Source organism: Schistocerca americana, chromosome 11 (genome assembly GCF_021461395.2).
Source record: "Schistocerca americana isolate TAMUIC-IGC-003095 chromosome 11, iqSchAmer2.1, whole genome shotgun sequence".
In the NCBI taxonomy this organism is placed as follows: Eukaryota; Metazoa; Arthropoda; class Insecta; order Orthoptera; family Acrididae; genus Schistocerca; species Schistocerca americana.
In genome coordinates this window covers 148,334,800-148,344,192 of record NC_060129.1, presented here as the reverse complement: position 1 = coordinate 148,344,192, position 9,393 = coordinate 148,334,800, and positions in this window count along the sequence as shown.

Here is a 9,393-nt window from a genome sequence, read left to right as displayed (position 1 = left end):
TTTTCTTCGTGTAGTAAAGCATACTATCAGAGCAATCGCTATTGACACCTCAGTACTACAGCTTTGTTCTCTGTCACTTTCTTTCTACGTGCAAACCATACGTCAATAACTTTCCCAACATAATTCTTTGTTCTCTTCAAATTCACACAGCAAACAGAAGATTTTGAATTGCTCTAAAGGCACAGTATACGAAAGAAAAATGCTACGCTGTCTGGGCTTGTACGGAAGATGCTCAGAAAACCAGGTGAAGTAAGCATCGGTGCTCCAGTGTATGGCCACTCACACCTCTTGCAACCTGAGACCACCTTACGGGACCACAAGCCAGTCCTCACGGCGGTTCGCGCTGGTCCCATAAAATCGAGTCTGCCCACCTCATTGCCTTCTCCTCTCTATTTAGCCGTTATATAAAGTTCACACAGTACTTGGATACGTTTCCTTCTGTGACGCACAGAATAATATGCTGTACTCCACCCTCAGTGCACAGGTCTCTAACGTCTGCCTGCCTATCTCGACTGCTCTATGACTTTGCTATAGCCACCCAGTGAACGCCACAGACTTTCATTCCACTGTGGCACTACCTGTGATATTGTCTGTCCCATCTACTGCTGTGGCTATTCCACCCCTGATAGTCTGAACGTTAAAGAGTCTCTGAGACCAAAATCCCCTTCTTCCTGCACCATCTTACAGTTACATAAGCCTAGTAGCAATTAACACTAATAAATCGTCATTTATTTTTCATATAGATTCTGATACTTAGGCAACTTTTGTTTGGCATTTGACACACTGGAAACGTTGTGTTTGAGATGATACCCCAGATCACGTAAGAAACAGATTGACCGTCCTTACGGCGGAACAGGCAACCGTAAAAATAGTTTTCCCGTCGGTCAACAGATGTCGCAGGCGACGCTACAATGCTAACTGACCTGTCCATGTCGCGGAATTGGCAACGCTGTATCTTCGGTGACGTGAATGACGCTGATTTGTCTTCGGCTAGAGCGCTGCGCGCGAAATGCATTCGTCACACAGCTGACTGTAGACCATGATCGGCTATGGTCTTTCCCGAGTTTTCAGTCGAAGAATGTAGATTAGCTCCTGTAATTCTACAAACCAAGTGTATTTCTACTGTGGGGATACTTCTCACAATCATATGCGAAATGAAACGTAATACACAATCTGCACTCGCGCGGGCCTGTTACTATAGGCAGATTTGTTTTCGAGAGAAAGCTGTGTGAGGATTATTAGCGCACAGATAAAAAAAAATTAAAATAGGCAGTGTCTATAGTTTGCATGCTATGCTCGTTCTCTTCTATCCTCCTCCCTTCATTCCAGTATAAACGTTTGTTCACATGTATAAACGAATGGCAGTGAACATTAGCGAATTATCTATGAATACTCATTTGCAGCAGTGTAAACGAGGTTTTACACTCGTTCACTTCGTTCGCTCTAGTATATACCAGGATTTAGAGGGACCGATGACCTAGCAGTTAGATGACGGCTATTATTCATTTATTTCACTGTTGCGATCTCAGCTCTAGAGCCATTTTCAAGTACCAAGGGAAAGGTCCTGTAAGGTAATGCTTCTTAAATTGTTTACCAAATGTTACCACACTGTGCTTTGCATTTTGTTATCCATATCTTATATTGGTTTCAGTTTTCACATTGCACACAAAAACGCCTCTACAGCCAAAATTACGATAGTGAAGTGAATAAACAGTTTTAAAAAAGTCCAAATCGCAGCAAAGATTTCATTTAAAAATTAAACGATATGATTCTTGTACAGGAAGGGCTGCCACGTTATATCAGAATAGAAGATCGACAAAATTTAGATAGGATCGAATGCTTAAGGCTCTTTATTAATTCTTACTCGTAACTAATTTATTGATTTACCTGAATTTAAAATCCACTCGCGTAACCCTTCTTTATTTTTGACGGGAATCTGAACATTTTTAGTTCAGGATTTGTTCGTCTACTCCTTCCACAGTTGATATACTCGCAGGCCCTCGGCATGACAACTCGATCCACTACCACCGGTATGTCAGAAACAGCTGTACTTCACAGACGCCAAATAGTGGAAAGCTGCACACGTTCGGCCGAAGTTGCCACATATTTCACAGAACGGAGTGCCATCTAGTGGTTGATTCCACAAGTAAGGGTGCGACGCTGTTGCCGCCTGGTGGCCGTTCCCTGACAAGGGTTGCCTGCTAGACCAAGCGATTGGGCAATCTGTTTCTTACGTGATCTGGGATGATACTACTTGCATTCCCTCAACCAACTTATAACCTGTATTGTAAATCATTCAGTCTGCTTCTCTTTTATTCCTACCCTTATATCCATGCCGGTCATCGTAGACATCAGTTTCTGCTGCTCGGAGTGGCCGTGCGGTTTGAGGTGCCGTGTCACGGATTGCGCTGCCCCTCCTGTCGGAGGTTCTTAGCATAAGTTTGTTTAAGTTGGTTTAAGTAGTGTGTAAGTCTAGGTACCGATGACCTCAGCAGTTTGCTCTTATAGAAATTCACACACACATTTGAACATCAGTGTCTCGAGCAATTTACCATTCATGTCTCCTGTATATGAAGAACAAACTTCATCAGCATAGCGCCGGCACTGCAGTATCGTATTTCTCTGCCTACACCGGGCAGGCAACTTTCAACCACAACGTCTCACCTGTACCAGAATACACATAATGGATGTGCCAGTACAGCTCGTAGGCGTATTTTTGACAACATATGGAAGTTTAGGCCTGGCTGTGACTCGTCCACAGACAGCCGAATGGTATGGCGACCGCCCGCGATAAGTGAGAAATGTGGGTCCGAGTCCCGGTCCAGAACATATTTTCCATTCTACAGCTGATGCTAGTCATTATTTGCAATTGCGAATTCATCTGGTGTGTTTCGTAACGGCTGTGGTCGCCGCAGCGTACCGTTATCAGCATAACACCGGCACTGCAATATCGTAAACTTATTTTATTTCAGTAGCAAGTCCACAGCACAACTTAAGGTGTGTTAACTGTAAGGCGGCAGAGTTGTGAGGGGAGTGCAGGGAGGGGAGGAAGCAAGCATTGGCTGGCGAGGTGAGAGGAGCCGTTGTGGGGGGGGGGGGGGGGGGGGGGGGAAGGGGGGACACAAGGCACGCCTACCATTTCCAGTGCTGGCACTACAAATTGCGCGTGATGCTTACACGAAAGCAGACAAAAGGCTTGCAAGTAAAACTCGCTTTAAATGTTGTTCGTAAACGAAACTGAAATCGCCATATATATATATATATATATATATATATATATATATATATGTGTGTGTGTGTGTGTGTGTGTGTGTCTACTATGCGCTCACAAACCATTTGGAAATGTACTGTAATAGGAATGTGTTTCGAAATAATACAGTAACGAGTGGTTTTTCCATACAAAGCAATACGGTTGCAAGGAAAAATGAAATATAAGGTAATTCGGACGAAATAGGGGGCTCCTTCAAAGTGACCGTGAACAAAATATCTGAAATGGAAACTCAACTTTTCTTGCCAGGCGTTTGTGGTGATACGCCAGGATGATTCTTGGAAAACTGTTTGAATCTTCCAATGCTACGCACGCTTCGTCCTGTGTATGTAGCAGCTCTCACTGAAGATTTGTAAATGGGGTGAAGCAATTTTTTCTGCTCCCTTTCCCTTTCGCAGCATCAATCACCCGCAATATAATTTTGCGAGCATCGCTACATAGTACTGGTTTCCTTCTAACCGTAGGCCTACCGGTAGGGGTTTTTGGTGACTCCCGAGATGGGCCAGCAACTGCCTCTTCACTCATTTTGATAATGTTTAGCTCAACTGCACAATAAAAACACGCAGAACAGTACAGCGCAAAACAATAGCGAAGCAGACGACAATGGCTATCTTGTACAACACAGTCAGCTACGTAATGTTGGCAGCAGTCGAAACTGCGCGCCTACCGAAGCCTCCCGACGTTTGCCGACTTCTACCGATTCAGGACTAGGGAGAGGTCTGCCATCTAAAAGTTTACACACTCTACAGACTACAGTATCATCAATCACAAACTTTGGACTCCTCCCCCACCCCCTCCAAACACACACACACACACACACACACACACACACACACACACACACAGATACACATAACACATACATTAGTCTTCCTTTTCCTTAACTGGGGAATGATACAGCTTACTTTAACTGCCTCATGGTTTCATGCGTGCTTACAGTGTCAGGTTGCTCGTTTGAAAACTAATTAATTTTCTGTCAAATGTACTTCTTGGATGAAATTTAGAATTATGTGGTAAAACTGTTATGCCAAGTAAATTTCGTGCCGCTACAGTCTCTTTCTGTCGTTTTCACCTAGCTGAACAGCTTGCTGTACTGAATTCCTTCTGCAGCTCAGTTCGAAACACGCTGTCGACCATTTCATTATCTGCGCCTCCCAAAACCCAGTCTTTAATACATGTTTGAAAAATATGTAAAAATCTGCCAACCGCTTGCATACGTTTTCTATATACCTTGGCCAGGTTTCGTCACCTCTAACGGTGCCTTCATCAGAAGGTATTTAGAAAACCTATGCAACCGATTGACAGATTTTTACATATTTTTCAAATTTGTGTATACGGTTTCTGCAAACGTCAGCCATGTTCAAAGTTGTACGCTTCTGACACGCCCATTTAATACATGTTTTGAACACTGTCTGATGATCGATGTATCACGGTAATTAAATTAAAATCTTTCCACAACCTGATGAGTGCTGTGCCTGTCCAATTCATACGCATTTGTTGATTCTGTGCCGTATTACCACGCTCAGAATTACCCAAATGACCTGAACTGCAACCACATAACGTAACTGTCTTGCACTTTGTCTGTTCTCTTTCCGGTGAAATCGTTTCACTGTACAAAAACAAGAGATCACTAGAGAAATTGCCCTTTAGAGCTATCAGTCCAGATGAAAACTGATATCATGATAACGTAAATATCAGAAAACCAGTTACTAGAGATGACAGTCCTCAGCGCTCGTAAACTCAAATTTATTAGAACAAACGACATTCCAGAAACGAAGATTCATCTTCAAATTACATGCTTTTCTATTGGACTGGGGCCCAGAACTCAAATCCATTCGCAACTGTCTCTGCTCACTAACCACAAGAAATCTTAATTATCATTTCAGTCACACATGACCATGTGGATGCACGTTCAGACTTGATATGAAGTGGCATAAAGTTTTGTTTTGGGCAGCGATTCGAACCCAGGACCTAATAGGGTTAGTAATGAACCACAATAAAATGTTATATATCGAAACTTTTCACGCTAGAGGCATGATGACACTGAAATAATTAAACAGCAGTTTCGAACCCAGCACTCATCATCATTGTTTTCTAACCACTTATAGATGTATACTAAGATGGTATCTGTTCTTTCGGACATGTCCGAAAGAACAGATACCAGTATATATATATATATATATATATATATATATATATATATAGTTAAGGCTCACCGGCCACTTTACCATCTTCTTCTTCTGTGCGAGTGCACAAACAGTGCCTGAACTCTTACGGGAATCGGCAACGCGCCGCGACTAATGAGTATAATGGGCGGAGGCACTACGAATGTAGTGCGGGACAATACGTTGAGAATGTGGGTTTCGCGGGAGGCGTGCCAGAGATAAGTCCCTGCAGTGGCGCTATCCTCTGTGTCGTCGGTGGCTCAGATGGATAGAGCGTCTGCCATGTAAGCAGGAGATCCCGTGTTCGAGTCCCAGTCAAGGCACACATTTTAATCTGTCCCCGTTGATGTATGTCAACGCCTGTAAGCAGCTGTGGGTTTTCATTTCATTGTAACTTATATATGTTTCACCAATAGCGAGATACGCTCGTGCCTGAACTAGAAATGAAACAGGAAAAGTTCTATGCTGACTGGGACTCTAAATCTATACGTACTTTCTCCGCTGATGACTACACACGAAGAGACGTTGACTGTCAGGTAGTTTTGCACCAGTAACTAGAAGTGGATTTTATAAACCTGAAGTGATGCGATAAAGAATCCTGTGCCTGACTGAGGGTCGAAACCAGTACCAATCCTTATTGGTGACAGTGCATGTAGAAATGTTAAAAATCATAATGGCTTTTCACCTATGGTTTTCAGTGAGAATGTTACGACTTGAAATCAACCAATGGAAATTTTTGTACCCGACCATTATTTAAAACCAGACCTGCGCCTTTCATGGAAACCTTGAAGAATTTGTAATGTTGGGGAGACAGCAGAACGATGGAACTGTATAGCTCAAAAAGGATCAAAAACAGGGGAATGGGATATATGAGCTAAACTCCCAGCTTAGCAACAACATTTTCAACATCTTAAGCTCAAATACGTGCACTGTGACTTTACATGACGATTGGTTCAATACAATGAAATGTGTACTTTCGTCTTGATTTTGTAATCGCTGAAATAAAATCACATACTGGTCAGCTGCAGTATTGGCATTATGATATGATGCAGAAATTTCTGCAGGAAGTGTTGTCTCCCAGATGAGCAGCTGTGACTTTGTACGAGTCTAGGGTTACACTAATACTGGATCATACAAGATAAACTCGGCGACAGGTATCAATCAAATTTCCAGAAAGTTCTCCAGATAGTGTTGTCGCATTTATAGCTGCCGTAGTGTGTCATTGTGTCAAGAGCAGTTAATTATTTTGTAGTGTTTTATTTTTGTTCTAGAGGTTTATATTTTTACTAAAACATGAGATGTATTTGGTTTATAAGGACGTCATTCATAGACAGTCATTATTGTATTCAGACACTGGGTCCATTGTTATTCTGGAAGTGACATTCTTTTATTACAATTTCAAAAGGAATTTATTTATTACCAAAATGGTTCAAATGGCTCTGAGCACTATGGGACTTAACATCTGTGGTCATCAGTCCCCTAGAACTTAGAACTACTTAAACCTAACTAACCTAAGGACATCACACACCTCCATGCCCGAGGCAGGATTCGAACCTGCGGTCACGCGGTTCCCGACTGAAGTGCCTAGAACCGCACGGCCACAACGGCCGGCTATTTTTTACCATGAGGTGGTATTAAACCACAAAGCTGCTTGGTTCATCCAATACAATAGTTTTTTGAAGAGATCCCTCATTATTATTCTGTTATTATTCACACCATTGGTCTTGGCAAAGACGACGCATGTCTTCAGTAAACGGAGCTTGTGTGGCACAGGTGATCCCTTTGGATAAATTCCGTGTGAAAAAACTTACCAAAGGCTGTAGGGAAGTGGAAGGGGGCCTAAAAAATGTAACATGCAACTGCGTAAGAAAATGCATAATTTTTTCTCACGTGGGATTCAACATTGATGCATATAGCCTAAAAGGGCATAACTGAAACAATTAGATTCATGCACAAGATCGTAGATATTTTGTTTCATGTGTTGTCATACAGGTTGCTTTAAGTACGTTTATTAATCGTCATTTTTTATTTGAAGTTATAAACTGTTTTTGCAGTGACGTATTGAATGTTGTGCGTTTGAATGTTATAAGGATTATTGCATTCGAAAACGGTGCACGAAACATTTTGTACGTGTATGTGCTAAGTGCAGCGAATAATTCACTTCAAAAAACAGTTTTCTCATTTAGAGCAGGATTGTTTAGATGTGGGCGGTTTACCAGTACGGTCCAATCGATTACTGGCAAATGTGATGAACTGCTGCCGTTTAAGCTTCGTGCAACACTTGAATTCAATAGGAAATGCTGCAGAAGAAAGAAACGAGTAACTTAGTGTTAAACGTCCCATCGACTGCAAGACCAATAGAGTCAAAGCAGAATCTACTGCTCCCAAATGTGGAGAAGGAAATCGATAGTGCCCTTAAGAAGGAAAAGTCTCAGCGTTTGCGCTAATCGATATAAGGAAGTAAAGGAAAACGTCGATCAGAATGGTCGGGTGGAGATTGGAACCACTGGGCCTTAACTTCATAAAAGGAACGTGTTTGGCCCAGACAAAAAATTTCTAAACCAGGGCCAATGCGAGTCTTCAAAATGTAACGTTATGCATCTGGTGGAACGAAGAAGTTGTTTTGTGCTAAGAAATGCATCCTCGGGATGTGTCCATAGCAATTGGCATCTGCTGTAACAGTGGTCAGTTGCATAAAATTCAAATTGTGGAATGTGCACGTCGAACCAAAGGAGGAAAGTAACTGTCATTTTTATCGTCTCTGCGTGTCTTGTCAACAACGACAGTTGGTGTCGGTTTGGACTTGGCCACATACCAAACTTTTCAAGGCATCATTCCAACTTAACGCTTGTTACTCCTAGCAAATGGCTAAAAAGAATTCGAAATGTCTCTTTGTGTAAACCCAACAAAGATGCTAGGTGCAGGGCTAAATCTCCACTGCACATAGACGTTTTTGTGACATTATTTGCAGTTCAGATGTGTGTACGTCTCGCCACTGGTGAACTAAGCCGATATTTTACATGTATTTGTGGCTAGAACACGACACTGGAGACTGGCTCAAACCCCAGTAAAGTAACAATTTTTTTTGTTTCTTCTTTCAGCATTTCTGTTTTTCATCTTGCTACTGGTGAAATATTTGAATAAATAACATATTATTGTGCTTAGTTGACAATCGTATTAGGAGCTGTGTTCAGATCCTCATCCAACACAAAACTTTATGGAACGTCATTTCAAGGTTTCAGTGTTTAAACATGTGCACGCTAGCTTAGCTGTGGCTGAAACGATATTAAAGATCTTTGGTATTTAGCTAACAGAGACAATGGTTGTTCGATTTGAGTCCTGGATGTCAGTGTGTACTAAAGTTTTCGTCACGTAATTTCAAGCTGAAAGTTAGTTTTTTAAATGTCATTTGTTGCAATAAACTAGAGTTTACAGGTGCTAAAGGATGTCATCTAATAATAACATTATTTCTGGTGTCGATATCATTGTGATATTAGTCTGATTGTGGACTGACAGCCTTACAGATCAGTTTCCTCAAGTGAAACGCCCTTACCAGAAAAGAGAGCAGAGGGACTGCAAGACAGCAACACTACAAGGGTGCGTACAAATCAGGTGGAGTGGAATTCGGGCCGTTTGGATGATTTCGAGGGTGATAGTTCCTGAGCTGACCTGTCGAGTAATTCCATAATTACGTTTTCTGCAAGTCTTGGCTGTTGTACGTACCTTATGCCCACACTTGGTTTTGAACTACCTGTTGCATGGTGTTGTGATAAACTGCTGTGGGGCGCTCAGGTGGTGCAACTGAATGGTATTAGCTCGCTGATAAGTCACTTGTATTATCAGAAGCGCTATCCTAGTGTTCGGTACGTGTTCTGTGGCGGTTGCCAGTGTGTGGACGGTCCCTCAACAGTGCTGGCCATAGTGAGCCACCCCCACATCCCCACGAGAAGGCGACAGCCA